Raw genomic sequence first — 19,997 nt, 5'->3', positions numbered from 1 at the left:
ATTACCAGCACTTCAAACAATATGGTGTTTGTATCTCAAGTACCTTCTACCGTACCACTTTTGTCTTTTTTACTTAAAAGTCTAAGTTTTCCACAGATTCTTCTGTTCACTGTCTATGACTACCTCAGACAACTGCACTGTTCAGGCAGCATCTACTCTTACTGCTTCTGCCTTCTAAAACCCATTCTAGATTAACTGAACAGCTTTGCTTTGCAAAACAGGAACAGAATTTAGGAATTTTGGAATGCAAATGAGATTATCAGCATTCCTGAATGTGACGAATTTTTGACAAATATCTGTTTCCTTTTACAGCTTTGTAAGATTCTCCCCATACAACATAAAGTTTTATGTAACTGAATGTAAGTCTACATACCCACAGTCTCAGTCCACAAACACATATGAACAAGATTCACTCAAATAAGCAGCCCAATTGAAAATATCAAGGTGACTCTGAGTGGTTTTCTCAGGAATAAAAATTTACACAGCCAAGCCTTCTAAAAAGTCAAGTTTTCCTGTCAAGTTGTATATATAAAAAAATCCAAAATTACATTTCCCTCTTAGACAATCAACTGCCACACACTATTTTCAATGAACATAATCAGCTCAAGACTCTAGAATGAGTTTTTTAAATTTGCATGTATATAGCTATTTCCCGAGGGAAAGTTCATCAACAAACTGTGTATGGCCAAGTATAATCCTTCTTTAATACACAAAATCTAACAGAAAGCCAACTGTATTTATTAACATACTTAATTAAATCTTCCTCTGTACAAAAACTAACCTAAAATATACCTTATCTTTATTGAAGCTTGTTTAAAAAGTCCATTCCAGTTAAATTACTGTAACTTTTCTTGTACCAAGGTTTGAAGTCACATGAAGAAACCTGAAGACTATCAATATCCAGACTTTAGTACCTGATCTGTACATTTAATTTTGTCACTTGAAAGACTACTACCTAACCAACAATAATGCAGCCTTCTCCACCACCCAACTGCCAGTTCTGGTCAAACTACTGTCACATCAGAAGACTTCTGCAATAGCACTCAGGGTCATCCTAACTCAGTATAATTTTTCCCCAAATGACTGACTGGACTAGCTACATAACAATTAAGATCCCTAAGTAATCTCTTCAGCTCTGTAAACTTGAAATGAACATCAACTGAAGGCTCCTATTTTCTGTTCAGTGCATAAACATTTATATTTTTTCACTGACCTAGAAGAAAAGTTTGGCCATATTCCACAAGTCACACTTCATTATGGGCTTTCACTACAAAATCCCACCAGCTTCACCTTTGGATTCCATGCAAATAAATGCATTTACTCAGTTAAAATTTTTGTGTATGCTTTCATCTTGCAGAATCATATTATGATCATTTTAAAATAACAGTTGAAAGTCAGTATTCAGAAAGGAGTGATATTAGGAATAATAAGAATAATTAATAGGAATAACAAAAAAAACTAATAGTGACAGTATTAAAGCTTATTTTCTAAGGAGCAGAGAAAGGAGGTAACTGATGGTTAAGCAGCATTCCAGTAATTTGGGTTTTCACTTTTCCAACACCACCCCCTCACACACTTAAATAGGCTATATATTCCACAGCTGATGGAAAGCTAATGCTGAGCTAGTTAATACTACATAATGGATGTTTCAATTTTCTACATCAAGCATTGTACCATCAGCACTCAACTGTTATAGCAGAATTGAAAGGTATAGATTACCTTAAAGCTAGGCTAAAGAAACTGCAAAGTTGAATACATCTAAAGTATGTATTCATTGATAAAAGTTAGAAAACAAAGCAAGGATAGCATTACATTTCATCTAACACTGTAACTATGTCTGCAGGCAAAATTCAGGACAATGGTGAAGCACTCCAGTGCCATGTGAAAAAAAAAAAAACAAACCACATTTTCTAAGAGTCAAAAAGACACTAATTCTGTTTTCAGGTTAAAATTTTGATAGGATAAAGTACATAGTGTGCTTTAGCATTTCGCAGCAATTGTGAATAACAGTTTTCAAAATGAAAAGTCTGTTAATTCACTGAGACCAATTCCTCCTCACCCTTATCTTTAATTACATCATCATATACTACTAGAAGAAATTAGAAGGGAGCCAAATTAAAGTTAAATCATTTAAACTCTGGAATTTTTCAACTTGCAACTGCAGTCACATCAGACATTAACTACTTATGCTACACTCCTGAAAAACAAGCCTAGAAAATAAGACATCACATGCTTATGCCTGACTGATCATGATTTGATCCCATAAGACAGTCGTCTATTACCAGTAGTATTGAAGAGTGTTCCTTTTTATTTGGCCTAACTCCCAGAGGCACGTACTTAAGTTTCACAGGTTTTGACAATACAGAACTACTGAGAACATGTTTTAGTAGCTCTGCCTTTTCTCATTCTGACCTTACTGAAATTCACTTGCCCTCTCAACTCTTCCTGAATCACTTGGGGTTTTTTCCCCCCCTATAACTTCACCCCTTTTCTTCTACTTTAGTCCAACTACAACTGAACTGCAGCTCAAAGTGTGCTCTTCCATATGTGGCCAGTACGGATACATGCACCAGAGTGTGAGAAGTGGGAAATACGGGTTTGTCCCACAGCTCAAACAAAGCCCAAGTCACAGCCATAGTTACCCACTTACTGTAGAAGTCACATGTTTCCTCTTTCTTCCTGGGTAGAAGCAAAGAAAATGCATAAATCACAAGCTGGAGAGTCACTTTGTATTAAATCCCAGTGCCCAGCAGCACTTAGTTTTTGTAGAGTTTCTTCCAAACTGTCTGCTCTGTTGGACTACTAAAAACAGTGTTTCCAAAATCCTTAGACCTCAGCAAAACTTAACTAAGTAACAATAAATAGATTGATAAACCACCCCATCAAAACTCTGGTACACACTTTAACTTAACAGTACCAGAACTTACCAGTAAGTTGGTTAGTTGGTGCGAGTTTTTCTTGGGTTTTTTTCTGTTTGTTTGTTGTTTTTTTTCCCCCTCCCCCCATATTGGTAAGTCTTTCCCTACGCTTACTTTCCAAATCAGCCAAGTGGTTTAATCCAAACTACTTCTATTTCTGTTTGAGGCAGAAATTATCAGCAAAGACTTCAGACTTAATTTGACAATGTTTTTGCCACTGAAAAATATACAACATTACAACAGATGTTAACCATAGATGTTCCTGACTGACAACTCTGCACATAAGGAAAGGTATAACCCACAGTACAGGAAAATGCCCGCAGAGTAAGTTTTGCAACTGTGAATCTGTCAATCTGTTTTCTCACAATAACAAACTACATGGCGATCAAATGACTCTGCTATTTCAATAGTCTCCCTAAATTCTACAGCAATGAATTCCAAGTACTTTACTATCAGACACACTTGCAACTCCCCTTTCACATGCACAGCTTTCACTGCAATGTCTACCTACATCTTTACTAAAACTAAACTACAGCGTAATATTACCAAAAAAAAGGCTTCTATGAAGTTTTTTTCTTGTTTTATAAGTTTAATATGGGATAAGATATTATAGATAAAAAGGCCTCAGACACCACACCAATTAGAATTATGCTTGGTGTCTTCGTATTGAACACATAACATGTAGTGACAGGAGTTTAAAGAAAAAAATTAGCCATACTTAAGAGCTTAAATTCATCGTAAGTCATGTAATATAAAACATACTTAAACCAACATCTTCCTATGAAACTCAGTGGAAAAGTCTCCCGCAGTTTTATACAAAACCAAACAATACTAAATATGAGATCATCTGGAGTAAATGAAGAGTTCTGAGAACAAAATAACCTGCACACTATTGACATCAGTTTTGCCAAAGTCTCGTGGCAATTAACTAACTACATCAATTTTAATTTGAAACAAAATTCTCATGCACTAAAATGGGAAAGTGTCAGTATCTTGATGCAGGCACTGTGTAGTAAAATCTTAATTTACTACTTAGGGAAACCAAGATAGATCCAGACTAAGCAAATTGTTCCTCAAAAGCAGCAATATTAGCTAACCTTAGCTCTCTACAGATTAATGTTCAGTGCCCACACAGCCTCATTGCAGTAACTTCAGCTTCTTGGATCTCTTCAACATTTCCACAGTATTCCCAGGCCACTCTCTGTTACATCTTGAGCTCTCTTTTTTGCAAAGCCCCTAGTTTCTTCCACAATAAAACTCTTAGCTTCACTTCTTACTCAGGGAAGGAGAGATGTTCTGTTGCTTGCCCAGTACTACAAGCTGCAAGCGAACAGCTCGCAAGCTACTACCACATGGAACAGATAACGTCCTTCCGTCACTGGGGATAGTTAACAAATATCTGCTCTATCTAAATTGGTTTTTATGAAGCTTATAGGAACGTATCTTCAGAGGCATAAAAAAAAAAATCTAAGCTTGGTTGTTAAAACTGACCAACAAGTTCCACATCTCTACAGACAGTAGATGAGAGAACTGCAGATCAAAAATACCTTATTTCCTTAAAAAATAGACTTTTTTTTCAGAAGAAAATTCCAAGTACAATCAACAGATTTTACTTAGAGCTCAAAGTCAGAAAATTAAAAGCAAACATTGAAAAAGCATTTCTGGAGGGCAAAGACATTTATCTCTCAGTCTGGCAAAGGCTTAAGAGTCCTGCCTTCCTGTTGTCGGTTAGTAAAACACTGCCTGTTTGCTGTTACCTGTAAATTCAAGTTTCATCATTTGTTATCTCTCCAGATTTAGAGATACCTCAGCCTACTGGCAGCAAGCGTCAAACAGAAGTAAAAACTTTCATAACCTGATACATTGAGCAACCTGCTTCTGGAATACCGTAAGAAATTAATAAGTAGCAATTGTTTGAGGCAATCTTCCACAGAAAGAGAAAGGAATAATGTTTTATACTGAACTTCTTTTCAGAAACCAGTGTTTGCAAGGCACAAGTGAAAATACTAGTGGTTGAGGTTACAGTAAAACATGTCTACCATTACTCTTAGAGCAATCATGTCCCGTACTGCAATCCCTACAATATTACTTCATCTCCCCAAGATTACTGCAGACTTTAAGATATCTGTATTTATATGGACATTATCTACATTTAAACTGACATCATAAGTATCAATATCTGACATTAATTATGTACTTCATTTTAACTGGAACTCCTGTAAAGCAACACTGAACACCTTTATAAGATTGCTTTATATCTTTACATTAAAAAGCTGTTGAAACATGAAGAGTCTTTCATATCTTTACATACAGCTGCTTCATATCTTTACATACAGCAAACTGCTTCATTTAAGTCCAAATATAACAAGCTAAATTGGAAAATGTTTAGTGCCCTAAATACAGAAAGACAGTCAAGACGTTTTTCTATACATAAGAATACAATTTTCAAATAGCACTTTCTTGTAGGCTACAAAGGTGTGCCCTACCCTGGACTAAATCACAAGTTCCAGCATCACAAAGGTAATCTGCCAAGGAGCCTGTACTTCTGAAGCACAACAGCATTTTTCTACAAAAATACAGTCCAGCCCATGCAGCCTTCCAAGTATAACAGATGAACGTTTACTAGCTAATTAACACCTCAAGGCCAAACACAAACTGAATGAAAAAGAACAGTTTTAAGGCTCCAATACAGCCAATCTAAACCATAGAATGTGTTGGGTTGGAAAGGACCTTTAAAGGTCGTCTAGTCCAACCCCCCTGCAGTAAGCAGGGACATCTTTAACTAGATCAGGCTTGTCATCACGCCTGGCCTTGAATGTCTCCAGGGTTGGGGCCTCCACCACCTCTCTGGGCGACCTGTCCCAGTGTCTCACCACCCTTATTGTAAAGAACTTCTTCCTAATATTAATCTAAACCTACCCTGCTCTAGTTTAAAACCATTGCCCCTTGTCCTATCGCTACATGCCCTTGCAAACAGCCCCTCCCCAGCTTTCTTATAGGCCCCCTTCAGGTACTGGAAGGCCACTATAAGGTGTCCCCGGAAATCTGAATTTTTGTTCTCAAAAATGCAATTAGACAATATAAAGGTCAGCATGACGGCTCTCCTCTACTGCTGCATCTGGCCACAAGTACCTGCGGCTTCTGTTGCCTACTTCCGACCAGCCTCAGCACTCAAACTCCTCTACCAAGCCATTAGACTTGCTAACCCAATAGAAAGTTCACACACTCAGCAGTAACTGGCTACTGACAGAATTTGAATCAACTCAGTGGAGGATACAAGAAACAGATGTAGAGCAAGAGTGGAGGTACAAAATCGCACAGACAGGAACGGGGCAGAGGAAAAAATACCTGGTAGTAGAGAGGGCAACCCTCCCAACAGCCTGCAACATCATCTCAATGACTGCTGTTTCACAGTAGGTTTAGCGTGTCTCTTAAGAGACAGCATGCTTGTTCTCAATGACCTCCACAGGCTAACTGCCACCCAAACATCACCATTAACTATGCTTCTGTTTGAAACTGTTCCATGTACTTTCTGTTACTGTACATGGTTTACTGAATAAAGAGCACACCACCCCAAGAATTCCTCAATGAATAAACAGAAACGACAAGAAAGTGTGACAAACCACACACTTTAAACTGGAATCTAGGCCCTGCTTGTCATAAAACATGTCTGTATTCTTGTACTACCGAAGAGAACATTACCCTTGGTTCTTATAGTCCACATCCTGTCTTGATCAAAAACAACATAATTTAAACATGTGGCTGGTGAAGAGTATAAATTCCCACACAGGCAATTACACCCATATAATCTGGAAAAAAAAAATCCTTTCTAGGAAAATTACATTAAATTACTAACAGATTTTAGCTAAGTGAAACTTATTTAAAAAGTCTTGGTACATTAAAAGTTAGACAGGCTAGTAAGCTCACAGGGAAGATCATAAAGCATAGGAAAACACCATTGTAATTACATTAGTGATGTTCTACACAAAGTCAGATTAAGTAATAAACCTACTTGGAGCATGCAAATCTTACCTGTGTGTCTGTCATGGACTTCTGTAACCTACAGTTATCAGAGTAAACATTTTGCAAAGACAGTTCTGACCTATTAATATGTCTCCCCCCATTCCTAAATCCACTGCACAAGGCAGCAATAGGACACTAGACACACATAGAGCAAAAGAAATTTGTCATCTTTCCACACCTACAGGGTACACTTATTTTGTATAAAACACCTTCCTTTAACAGCCGAAAGTGGATATTATCTATCCTGTGTTAAAAAGCTTTCCTAAAACATATGCTGAGCTTTTACAAGTAGCTATACCCAAAAACTCCAAATAAAGGAATAAACAAGAGACAGAAAAGTGGATGAGGGTAACTACAGTGAAATATGTTTGAACAAAAATGCTCTATGCAAAAGATGAAGGATAATGCAGTTCAATAAACATCCTAGGAGAATGCATTGGTAAACACATTTGTAATATTCTGAAAGCGTTGCATATTTACTATTTACAAATATTCTCTGCACCTTCTCTTAGAAACTGTTGAGAGATACTAGTTGTTTATCTTAAGTAAGTTTTAATTAGAATAAATTACTTAGGGCTATAATAGGGTATGATTTATGCTGTGTGCTTAGCTTTACTTAGCATGAGTAGCCAGATTTGCTGAAGCCTTTAGGCCGCAATAGAGTTAATTTTCTCAGTAATTTTCCTAGCAGCTGGTACAGTGCTGTGTTTAGTCTTTCAGTACGAGGAAAATGTGGATAACACACTGATGTTTTGGTAGTCTTTTCCCTAAGTCTGGAGCTTTTCTGTTCCCCATACTCTGCCAGGGAGCGCAGGTGCAGGAAGAGTAAGCCAGGAGATAAGGAGGTGACAAACCCTCAGCAGAGACTGCACATCAACAAGATAAGAGCAGTCAATGGCCTGTCTGGGCACAGAAGGTCCAAGAAGGTGTTAGAAGACCCCAGACCAAAAGTTAGCAATGGACTACAAGATGCGTGAAGAGCACCCGAGGGGCAGGTGTAGAGAACGCAAGGGTGTCATTGCCCAGGGATTTCTTTGTTCGAGGTCCCTCTCTGGAGGCACCCAGCCCGGGCTGACCCTGTTGCTGGACCTCTCAATTAAATTAATTATTTTTATAAAATCTGATGCCTGAGGCTCTGCTGCAGGAAACCTAAGGTGGAGCCTGAAGAAGGAAGGAGAGCGCCTGAGAGTAAGGAACATACCATGTATTGAACACTAAAACTAAATATAATGGGAGCTAAATCTGATTAATATAAATTCATCTATATTTTTAGAACACAGATAGTACTTTACTACTAAGAGTTTCATAACTTCCTTTGAAAATACTGCTTTCAGAAAGCTAAGTGACCAAAATCCAAACCAATTCTACAGCACAGACTGGCATGTATGTCTCTTCTACATTCTTCCTAGGCTGAAGAAGAGACATTAAATTGTAAGTGACTTACCTAAGGTCACAGGGAAGGATACGTGTTCCAGTCAGTGTCTTTATCTGTGATCATCAGTCTAGTTTTTAGCTACTTTCTTACTAGTCTGCTTTTATTTACCCAACTATTTAGCTTAAACACATACATTTTTCTTCACTGAACTATTTCAGCTGTAGCCCACAAGCCCCTAGAATTCCCTATAATCCCAGTGACAACATCTACGAGGCCACTCAGAACTACCCTCAGAAAAACAAGCTCAGCAGCAGGAGGCTTGATTTCACTGCATTGGTTCTGCAGCAGCACTGAGGAAGCGTTAACATCCATGCATAGCAAAAAAAAAAAAATTAAAAAAAATTCAAATTAAGGATTGCCAGAAATTATATGACAATTAGATAAGAGCTCCTTTTTTAACTTTTAATAGATCAGAGAAAACAACTATACAGAAGTCTCAAGACACTTTTGAAAGAATGTTAAGGACACAGAGGCAAAGCAAACAACATTACACTTCTGCCTACTCTTCCAGGATACGTTAGTTGCTACTTGGGAATATACCATCCCACTTTCATTGCTAAATAAAGCCTGGGTATCATGACCAGTTTAAGATCATCTAACCACTGTCCGCTGATGAAAAGCATTGTCCCAGTCTTCCCCTAAGCACTGTGTCAGCTCTTTTGACCACACAACTGTGGGTGAGGTATGCAGCATTGCCTGAAAACTCTTGCAATTAGTTTCCAGTTGAATCAGTGAACTTCAACCATGAAGAAGCAGCACCCCAAACTCCTTTACAGCATTGTTCCTCCTGTGGTTTGTGTGTGCCTTTAATTGTGTTATTACTTGTGTATGCCATTCCAAAACAATCAGTTAAAAGTAAAAAGAAAAACCTAACGAACAATAAGCAGCTATATGTTTTGTTCACAACAGACTGAGAAAAAACTGCTTGGCTGGTGTGACTTACTAAGAAAAGACAGGTAGAGATAGTTAATACAACTGATCAATACCCTGTTCTTTAGAAAGTTTTTCGTAATTACAAGATGCTGGAGAAAAGTAACCACTGCCACTTCCCTATTCCTCACATTTGACTCCTGTTTTTTCAAAGCATAACTAAACAAAATTAATCTTAAACACCCGGAGACTTCCTAATATTTTATTAGAACAAAATTTCAAGACAAAATTAAAGATGTTACAAATACATGTAACTGATACTTTTAAACACAGAACAACTTAGCATAGTCACTAATGCAGCATAAATAATCCTATTTTCATAGGACACACTTTGCGGATGCAGTTGGGACACTAAGTTTTGATACAATGCATCTGCTTTAAAATATATTTAATGTAGTTATGAGGCTATTAAAAAGTGAAATTACCACAGGAAGTAAATTCAGTCTCATTAGTGATACACAAATAAACTGGATGAGGAACAAAAAAAAAAAAAAATCTTTTTCCAGGTTCAGTGACGTTTTTCTTTTTCAGGGAAGAAAAACTTCTGAGAGGTTATTAAGACAGGGCCTGTAAATCTTCCAAACAAACAGGTTGAATCTCCTAACTAACCTTGAAGATCTTTATCTTCATCACACAGGAAAAAAATCCTGCAGAAAACATGATGTACCACTATAGCAGAACTGGTAGTCTAGCTTCTGAAATGCATTTACATTTTATAAACAAATACATTCATTTGATTCAAAAGTACAGTAGCAAGACACAAGGATTCATTTCATTAGCTTAAAAGCATGCAAAATAAAGGATAAATTTGGACAGTATATATTTCTAACTGTGTATGTGCTTACAAAAAATCGTACATACAAAATGCACGAAAAAAAATCTTCGATTATATTCCAACTTCTTTTGCCCACAGCACATCACTTCACCACCCATTAAGGGTTTGCCAGCAAAATCACCAGGGAAGCCTCAAAATAAGCTCTTTAAAAGTTTTACAGCAAATCACCTGAAATATCACACATAGTGGCTTTAATGAATCAAACTTAAAACCACATGAACATACAGAGTGTATTTGTAAATAACTTAAAAAAAAGAAAGCACTGGCAGCACAGTTTGCCGATAATCTGCTAACGAAGCCAGTACAAACGCACTCCAGCAACCTGCTTCTACACAACAGGAAAACGAACTTACTCACTTGTTCCTGCTAAAACAGCTCAACGCTCGCCGGACCCGCCGCCGCCGGCACCACCGAAACCGGCCATTAGCCAGGGAACCCCACAAGCCGGCCAGCAACGCTTCTTCGGAAGGCGAGAACAGCCGTAGGGCTCGCAGCGGCGGCTTTTGCCACCCGGGAGAGGAGCTACAGGAAAGCCAGGGGCCTTCCCACCGCCAGCCCCGGTTCGCCGCGGCCCGCACGCCCGGCTCACCCCGCCGAGGGGCGCGCAGGCCCCCCACACCCCGCGGCTACCGAGGGAAGGAGGCGGTGAAAGGCCTCGGCCGCCACAACCGACGCCCCTCGGCCCAGGGACAGCTACCTACCGGGCTCCGCAAAGGGGCTGAATGTGGCCGGCGGCAAGCTCTTCACTTCTGGGCACGACTCCCTGCCGCCGGAGAGGTGTTGCGAGGCGGCGGAAAAGCGGCGGTGGCACCCGAGCGCCCACCCCTTCCCACCGCACCCGGCAGGAGCCCCGTGGTGGGGGGCGGGGCGGGGCGGGGCCGGGCCGGGCCGGGCCGTGCCACCTCCCGGATGCGGCGGGGGCGCGTGGGCGGGGCCTCGGGGAGAGAAGAGGGGGAAGCGTTGGGGCCGAAGGCGCCCTTCGCGACAGAGATTGACAGTGCCCGCCGACCACTCGGAAGACGGGAAGCCTCGGGAGGGGGTGGGGCTCGCTGGTGGGCAGAGCAGGTAGCCAATGAGGGAGCGGCTGGGCGCGGCAGCGCGAGGGGGAGGGCGGGGCTGGCGGTGGGTGCCGTTGCCGCTCGGTCCCTTCTCAGCGCTGAGGGGTGGGTAGCGGTCGCGCCGGGCCGGGCTGCTGCAGCGCCCGAAGGGGTTCGGCCGGGGAATGGCGCTTGGTGGGCTTCGGGCAGCGACCCTCCAGTCAGGGAGGCTCCTGACTACTGATCCCTCGCAGATGCTTCCCCTCAAAACTTAAGAGATCCGGTTCAAATGAGGTGGCGGCGAGCTGAGCCGCGCCGCTTCAGCCTCTCGCCTTAAGCCTCGGTGAGCTGATGCGCTTTGCCGCCCTCTCTAGCAGGGGCAAAGGTAGCTGCTTGAAATGGGAACGGCTGGCTTCGCCCTGTGCCCGGGCGCGGCTGAGTCAGTTGCAGATCACAGTTGCCTGGAAATACAGCCATCCTTAATCTGCTCCTGGGCGCCGGGCCCCAGGACGCTGATATCCTTCGATGTCGGGCTGCTCACATTTGGTAGTTCCTCCAGAATGCTGTTGCCCGTCTTGTAGTCCCCGGGTTTGATAAGAATAACCCCACCTTTTTGTCACTGTAGTTAACAGGTGGGTGAGGTTACACATTGCTAGCTTCACTCCGGCCTCAGCCATTCCGTGTGTATCCATGAGGGAAGCAGGGAAATGAGAACCCCGCTCCCGCTTGATGGCTGCAGGAAATACCATGTAAATGTTAAAAGATAGGCTTAAAAATCCTATATAATAGACTTTGTGCCAACACTTCAGCAAAAGAGAAGATCTTAGACACTTTTCTTTTTCTCTGATCAGGGGATAGGAGCATTTAGGCCACTGAGGGCCTAAGGTTTTAAGTAAAAGGGTATTTTTTTTCATTTGAGAACATAAAAATAGCTTTAAAAGTTTATTAACAGCTTGTTTTACACAGTCTCCTTATACAGAGGAGAGTGGATGCAAAGGAAAAGCGTTGGAGCTTCTGACAGATCTTGCTTGCCCAAATCATTTTTTTGGGAAAGTTTGCCTCTTTCCAGAACCTTCTAGATATCCTTGCAGAATAAAAAATTAAAATCAATATAGCTGCAAGAGACTTTAAAAAGTCCTTTGCTCAGTCTTTTCCCCAACTGTACATTTCCTAGTCTCAGTAGACATTTAATTACCTTTGCCAAAAAACCTCCACAGGAAATCTGTGCTGTTACTCCCCTTAAGAAAGATTTTGCCCATGTCTAACTGTGATCTTGTAATTTAAGCCCATTGATAATTGTCCTGTGTTCATGCTATGTATTTTGTGGTATGCCAGTATATAAAAGGCAGACCTCACTAACGTCATTGTCATTCATCTGCAGAAATGTGTAACTCTTCGTTTACGACAGGAAGCAGGGATTCACCTTCAGAACATCTTTCTTCCAGCAATTCACCTGGTCTTCTCTAGCATCATACAGGATGCAGTCTTGGAACAATACAGAGAGGTTTGTGCTCTTTTACGTTAAAAGTTTCCTTTCTGTAATAGATGGTTTTATCAAAGAGGAGTGAGCATATACTTAGTTCCAATTAGTATTGCAGAGTGCAAAAGGAAAAGATGTCTTCCACGTCCCAGAATTTTAAACAAAAAGTGCATCTTTTTGGGGTGGTTAGAATTACAGTCTGTTAGGCTGCAATGGTGAAGAATGTGGATAATTGCTACATCTAAAATGTGTTTCTACTCTTAATTGTTAAGAACAACACAGACTGTCAAGTATATAAAACAGGAAAGGAATGCTGTGGCTTCAACTTTACAATGTGATGTACCCTGCAATGTTTGTGCGTGAACGCTATTCCAAGTGAAGGAAAAAGTACTTCCACTGTTTAATCCTACACTGAGCATTATTGCCTTCATATAATCCTTTGAAAATTCCTGAACATAAAGCAAAACAACTGAGCTTGTGAGATACGAAGATACCATGCCTCTTAACTTTCCAAAGCTTTTTATTTTTACAAACAAAGTACTTTATCATAAAGTTGACAAGATATTTCATTCCATCTGAAATTTCAACTTTGATTTCAATATTCATTGTTTTGCACTGAGATTTCAACAGCTGTTTCCAGAAGCCTACACAATTCCATTTATATAGTGGTTTTTTGATGAACTTATTCCTCCATGACACGCTAAAATACTTAATTACTAGATACAAGTAATTGCATTAAAAAACACCACAGGCATAACTTCTGGCTTTTAAGTATTACAGTTCAGATTTCCCTTAACAGCAGCTCTTCCACTTTGTTAAGATCTTTGTTCTTTTCACACATCTGGAAGAAATAATCATATGATTCTTCCTTCCATCCAATGTTTTAAACTCATATTTAGTTCTAAATATTGATCTTTTTTGCACAGTCTTACTCCTTGAGGCAGTCAAGCTCATTTAGAATGATTGCTCTCCCTGTGGTATCTTGATCACAGTCCTTTCAAATTTCTGCCATTCAGGATTCTGTAACTTAATCCATGTGCCTAAGAAGATCTCAACACCTAAAAATAGAGCTAAACAGGCAATAATATAAGCTGCTGCAGTAAATTAATTCTTTCTTATGGATCATCTGACTAACCTTTAGCTTAAGTTTTTTGTTCTAGGCTAAGACTTCTCAGAGTGTGATAAATTACTGAAACATAGTAAACTACAGAGTCATGAGCCAGCACTTAGTGAACTTTTAGCCCCACTCGGAGTGGCAGTGGGTGGAATCTGTTCCTGGCTGCTGTACATGTGTGCCTGCAAACAGAGAAAACAAACAACGCTGGGTACTTTTCATTTGTTCTAAAGTTCATATAGTTTGGCAGCACTCACTGTTTGCGAAGGAGAAAGCCTTACCTGGCTGGACTTAGCAGTATGCATTGCAGTTTGGGGTTGAGGTACACTTGTTAGTTCCAAAATTTCAGGACCACAAGGAGGCTTTTATAGTCCTCTTCTGAATGTAGAGAGCAAAGCAAGGAACCTAGACGTGTTAACACCATGTGAGATAAAGGTGGGGCTTGCCTTCTGCTGTGCATAAGTGTGGCCCAGCAAAGAAGCAGGAACTCATATAATTGCTGTTGTAGTGCTGTCATTGCTAATGATGGTGGCAAAAAGCATGCCCAGTTTGAGAAACGCTGTAACACATCATTCTATACATCGTACAACATTAAGCAGTTGGCAGAATGTCATTACTTTAAAGAAAAACGCAAAACCAAGCTTCAGCTGTTTATGTCATCTGACCCCCATACCAATGTTATACTACTTTCTCTCCATAATCCGGAAGTTGTTGGTTAAGCTGACTTCTCAGCAGCTTGCTGTCCTCAGTTTTTCTTCAGAAGAACTCTATAATCTTGGGGGGAGTACACTTAACATGAGGGAGAGAAGTGAAAAAGTGCTGTGCTTCGGCTGATCCCTTCCAAACTGACGGACAACAGTGAGCTTTTAAAAGGTGGTATGAATCAGAGTTGCACCAAAAAAGCAGAAAGAGGACACGTAGATCTTCATTGGTGCCATGCCTCAACAGCATCAAAATCTATTTTAGTACAACTGAGGAACTAGCCCGTTAAACTGAAGAACTGAAAAAATTGTGAGTCACATCAAGTGAAAGGACTGAAAAGGCACATGCGTGAGAAGCATGTGATACGATACAGAAACATAGGCACTTTGGCAAAATGCTAGAATTCTCAAGTTTGAGATAGTGATATGTGATCTGATTGTTTATGAGAGGTTGTTTCATGTACAGAGAGGATTTTGTTTGGTTTAAGCATTTAATCATAGACCTGCTTCAGCCAATGGTAATCACTGTGTCATTTATCCAAGTAGTTGAACAGAAGTAACATTTTTTCATTTAGGTGAAAGTGATAGTCAAAGAAAAATGGATAGAAAGATTTCTGTAAAATTTTTAAGAGGTATTTGAATAGGTTTTCTGCCCCATAAGCACTTTCATAGTTAAGCTTCCCAGTAACTGTTGAAAATAACACTAGATCCTTGTGTTAGCTACTTCTTTATTTTCATTCTGTGATTCCAAGTGTAATTAACTTAATTTAACGGTGATACAGACTTTTACAAATGGAGCTTTCTTTTATTATTATAAAGAGGGTTTTTTTAGAGTAACTTTTTTTGCAGTAGTATAAACTTCCTTATATTCTCTTTACCTCATTTTCTGTTTCCAATATGTTTTAGAAAAAAAAAAAAAGAAATACTGCTATGAGATAAACATCTTCAATATTTTTCAGGCACTGCACCTTTGTGTTTATTTTCCTCTCTTAACGTAACAGCCAGGGAGTACAAATAAACTATTTATGTTTCAAGCTATTCCACAATGTTTCCACTTCCTTTCATAACAGCAATTAGTCAAGTTCCAGGGTTTTTAAAATGCTGCATTTGCTAATATATCAGAAACTACGCTACAAATTGTACTTGATTTTTATGCCAGCTGCTAAATGATTCACAATCTGGCTTCACCAGTATTTGTAGTTCTTCCTAATCCTTTCCCTCAAAGAAGAACGATGAATAATCCTTTGCCTGAAACTACATTTTTACCCTTCTTACCCCCAATACTCTGCCCCCAAATCCTGTTCTCTAGTTTATGAATTGTTTGAATTCTACCTTAGAAAATCACTAGTGAATTAGTCACAAAGCACCAATTCTTAGCACACACAGAGTACTAACAATGCAACTCTTCTGCAATGCAAAATTTAAATTTTCCAACCATTGTTCTAACTGCTGTTCCCTGGTAACTGACTCACTCACTCTGCCCCCTAATCATTTCCAGAATGGGCTATGTTAACAACAAAGTGAAAAAGGGAAGGTTTATTAGAAGCAGCTGGTAAAAATGCAGAATAAAGTTTGGGTTTTTTTTTTCTGTAGACACTTCTGCCTTCTTCTCATCATCTCTTAGAGCTGTTGCTATTTCTCACATGTTAGATCATGGCCTTCAGTGTTTTCCAAAGGAAATCCCACCACTGTCTGTATTCTGTCTGCTTCTCATGAAACTGTCTCAGTCTGAGAGATGAGACAGATTGTTTCATAATACCACCAAGTTAATTTGTGTGCTATTGTATTGAGCATGGTCAAAGGTCACCAAATATAGTAGGAGATCATTTCAGTGGAAAGCATGTGGGGGAGCAGGACTGTACTCAGATGAGGGCACTCATTAATTAGCTTGCTGAATCACTGCAGCTCTTTGCCAAAGCAAATTATTTTTCTTTCAATGTCATAACATTATCAAGAATATCTTATTACTTATTAGGAGATCACATACTCTGTAATCTCGGTAAGACATACTTTTTGCACACATCAAGGGCTCCCTCCATTGCAACACAAAAGCCTCCTGTGTGCCACCTTTCCTTAGGAATCTTTTGGAATCTGTATCTGCCATTAATTCTGTGTATACTCTGATTTTCACTATTCAGGTTCCTTCTGCCCTTTACCCTTACATACCAAAACCTATGACATTTGTGTTCCTTATTTACATTCTAGGAGCCATTTTCCAGCTACAGAGTGAGACTGCATTTCCATTTTGCCCTTTCTATAAAACTGGTTGTTTGATTACTGGAAAATTATGGAGGTGCTCGAGTCTGTCACTCTACTAAACAAGCAGAACAGATTCTACAGGCTTTCCATTTTCCCCTTTTTGACTTTCTAGTTGTCCACCCAATCAATAGCATTCTGCCCATTGACACAAAAAAAATTCTGAAATTGAGGAATTGATCAGATACAGAGCTACATAACAGAATTGTGGCTGTGCTACCTAGACCATGTGGGTTTTGTATAGTAGAAGCTCGAGAATTCACTGAAGATTTGTGTCCCGTTATTCTGGCTATTATGAAAATGGTTGGGAATGCATATTTCTCATTAAATGTTAAAGAGAAGCAAATCATATCCATCATCACCTAATTTTGCTTTCCTGTTGGAAATAACTAGTTTTACAGTAGTAAAATTCATATTCAGATTTGTATTGCTTTTGTTTGGTTTTCCAGATATAAATATTGCACTGAATTGATCACTGTACTTTGTATTTTCTCTGAAAGTTGAGATCAATGAACTATATTTCACAGATAAGAAATCAAGGCAGAACTTGGCCCTAAAAAAATAACTTTGCTGCTAATTCGCATTCAAAAGGAGATTCTCTTGGCTTTATATATGTTTCTATCTATGCTATTGATTTCTAAAGAGTTTCTTCCACTAATTATGAATTAGAAAGCTTTGAATTCTTGTTTTATTTGAGCATTAACCCTAAAGAAGCCCTATGTATCTTTTTAAGGTATGAGTATTAAATTTCTGGAAATTGGATTCATATGGATTTGGAGGGCAAAATAAGATGTCCTGCTCCATCCAGAAATAGAAACCATTTATACCGTCAGATGGAGCATAAAGGATAAGGTACTAACTGCTTGGGTTCCTTAACATCACTGCCTTTTCATTAATTCAATAAAGCTCTGTTTTTAAGGGCTCCTTATGTGCTCTGTGTTACTGCTATTATATAATTTCTCCTGAAACTTACTAATGATGTGCTGAACACGTGGCTATTTCCACAGAACTTGTCTCCTTTATTAATGAAAAGTAATAATATAGTCAGTAAAATGCTAAGCTCAGGGGATGGCGATTACTATGACAAGATCAAGGACATTTCTATGAATTGCTTTTCTGTGAAAATCCTTGTATTTGTGTTCTAGAAATTCTAGCAGCGGCTATATGAAAAAATTGGACTGTGTGGGAATGGTACAGAGATACATACAATGTGAGGGTTTTTTTACAAATAGGTTGCTGTACATAAATTATACAACATTCTATTAATTATTTTTTTTTGGGGGGGGGTGGGATGGGGGGTGTGTGTCCGAGAAATTTAGGTATTACTTTAGTCAATTAAATTGAAGAGAGAATTTTTTGTTAATCCAAAATCACATAAGCAAATTTCTAGTTCTAAGGATCAAATTTTACCCTTAGTTATATTCTGTCTCTAAAGATGGCAAAGGTAAAATATATCCTGATGTATATTCCTATATGAGCAAATGAGGCATTAGAATGTAACTGGCTTGAAGCAGGTATTGGATCCCTGAAAAGACTAGCTTACATATTTCTTAATTTTCTCTCCTTTGCTTTCTGAAGACAAAGCTGTATCACTGCCCAGAGGTATCATCACATGCTTCTCATTTTCATCTTAAAAAAAATTCACTTGTAAATTCCCCATTCTGCTAGGAAAATTACTTTGATAAAATACATTGCAACTGCTTTGTATTCATAGCAATCTGAAGAAACACTAATAAAAAGATAACACCAGACTGACTTAAAGACATACTGAGGGATTTCCACTGGAACCAGCAAGACTGCAAGCCTGCAGTATCTTTGGAAACAGGCCCTTGACCTTTACATGAAAACGAGTGCAACCAGCGTTCCACAGCTACCTCGTAATTTGTTCAAAAGACCGGAACTATCAATGCCCAGGGATTAGTAAGAACATAGCAATCATGTATGAGACTGCCCCCATGTACTTTCCTAGTAGCTCATTACTTTCAGGTCAGGAAATTCCTTTGCTTTTTCTGTTTATCTATTGTATTTGTGTGCGTGGCCAGGTTTTGGTAGCCTGGGGGCTACAGGAGTGGCTTCTGTGAGAAGCTGCTAGAAGCTGTCCCCTTGTCCGATTGAGCCAATGCCGGCTGGCTCCAAGATAGACCCATCTCTTGTTAAGACTGAGCCCATCAGCAATGGTGGTAGCACCTCTGTGAGAACATATTTAAGAAGGGGGATAAAAACTGTGCAATTGCAGCTGGAGAGGGGAGTGAGAATATGTGAGAGAAACAACTCTGCAGACAGCAAGGTCACTGAAGAAGGAAGAAGGAGGGGGAGGAGGTGCTCCAGGCTCTGGAGCAGAGATTCCCCTGCAACCCCTGGTGAAGACCATGGTGAGGCGGGCTGTCCCCCTGCAGCCCATGGAGGTCCATGGTGGAGCAGATGTCCACCTGCAGGCTGTGGAGGACCCCACAACAGAGTAGGTGGATGCCCAAAGGAGGCTGTTACCCTGTGGGAAGCCTGCGCTGGAGCAGGCTCCTGGCAGAGCCTATGGCCCCGTAGAGAGAGGAGCCTATGCTATAGCGTAGTGGGTTTGTGGGCAGGACTTGTAACCCCATGAGGGACCCACACTGGAGCAGTCTGTTCCTGAAGGACTGCACCCCATGGAAGGGACCTGTGCTGGAGCAGTTCGTGAAGAACTGCAGCCTGTGGGAAGGACCACACTGGAGAATTTTGTGGAGGACTATCTCCTGTGAGAGGGATCCCTCACTGGAGCAGGGGAAGAGTGTGGAGTCCTCCCCCTGAGGAAGAAGGAGCAGCAGAGACAATGTGTGATGGATTGACTAAAACATCCTGAAGATTCACAGAAAACTTAGCTGCTGTCGGAAGAATTTGACTCATTTTGAACTTGGCTTCTTCTGGCCTTGGTTCTTTTGTTAGAAGTCCTGCTGCATTTATGCTGCCAGTGATGTTGCAACCTCTGCCATAACCCTTACTAAACTGCCTCTTTTTTTTTTCAGACTGAGAAATCCTACATTATGCTGTTTTTCCTTGTAAAGAAGCTGTTCCATGCTTTTGGTCATCCTTGTTGCCTTTCTCTGAATCTGTTGTAGTTCCAATATGTCTTTTCTGAGATCAGGGAATCATAATGATCTCCCTGTTTTATTTCATATTGCTTTTCAAAGATTTGCTAACATACGATTCTCTTTTTTGGCTTTTATAAAGCATTAAGCTGAAGTTTTGCACAGACGTTTCATAAACCGAGGTCCAGCTCCTGCACAGTAATGAT

The 19,997-nt window shown here is 39.9% G+C and overlaps 1 protein-coding gene across 8 annotated transcripts in view; it reads right to left on the bottom strand.

Annotated features, from left to right (window-relative positions):
• The window catches only part of CSNK1G3 (casein kinase 1 gamma 3), an 83,617-nt gene extending 72,602 nt beyond the window's left edge, over positions 1–11,015 (bottom strand). For all 8 annotated transcript variants that reach the window (XM_054185422.1, XM_054185425.1, XM_054185427.1 and 5 more), the window contains exon 1: positions 10,843–11,015. The gene's annotated coding sequence lies outside the window, so the exon portion shown is untranslated. The remainder of the gene's footprint in view (positions 1–10,842) is intronic.
• Between the last annotated feature and the right edge of the window lie 8,982 nt (positions 11,016–19,997).

The sequence above is a fragment of the Rissa tridactyla genome, chromosome Z (genome assembly GCF_028500815.1).
Source record: "Rissa tridactyla isolate bRisTri1 chromosome Z, bRisTri1.patW.cur.20221130, whole genome shotgun sequence".
Taxonomy (NCBI): Eukaryota; Metazoa; Chordata; class Aves; order Charadriiformes; family Laridae; genus Rissa; species Rissa tridactyla.
Note: the sequence above shows the minus strand (reverse complement) of the source record. Positions and strands in the feature narration are given on the sequence as shown.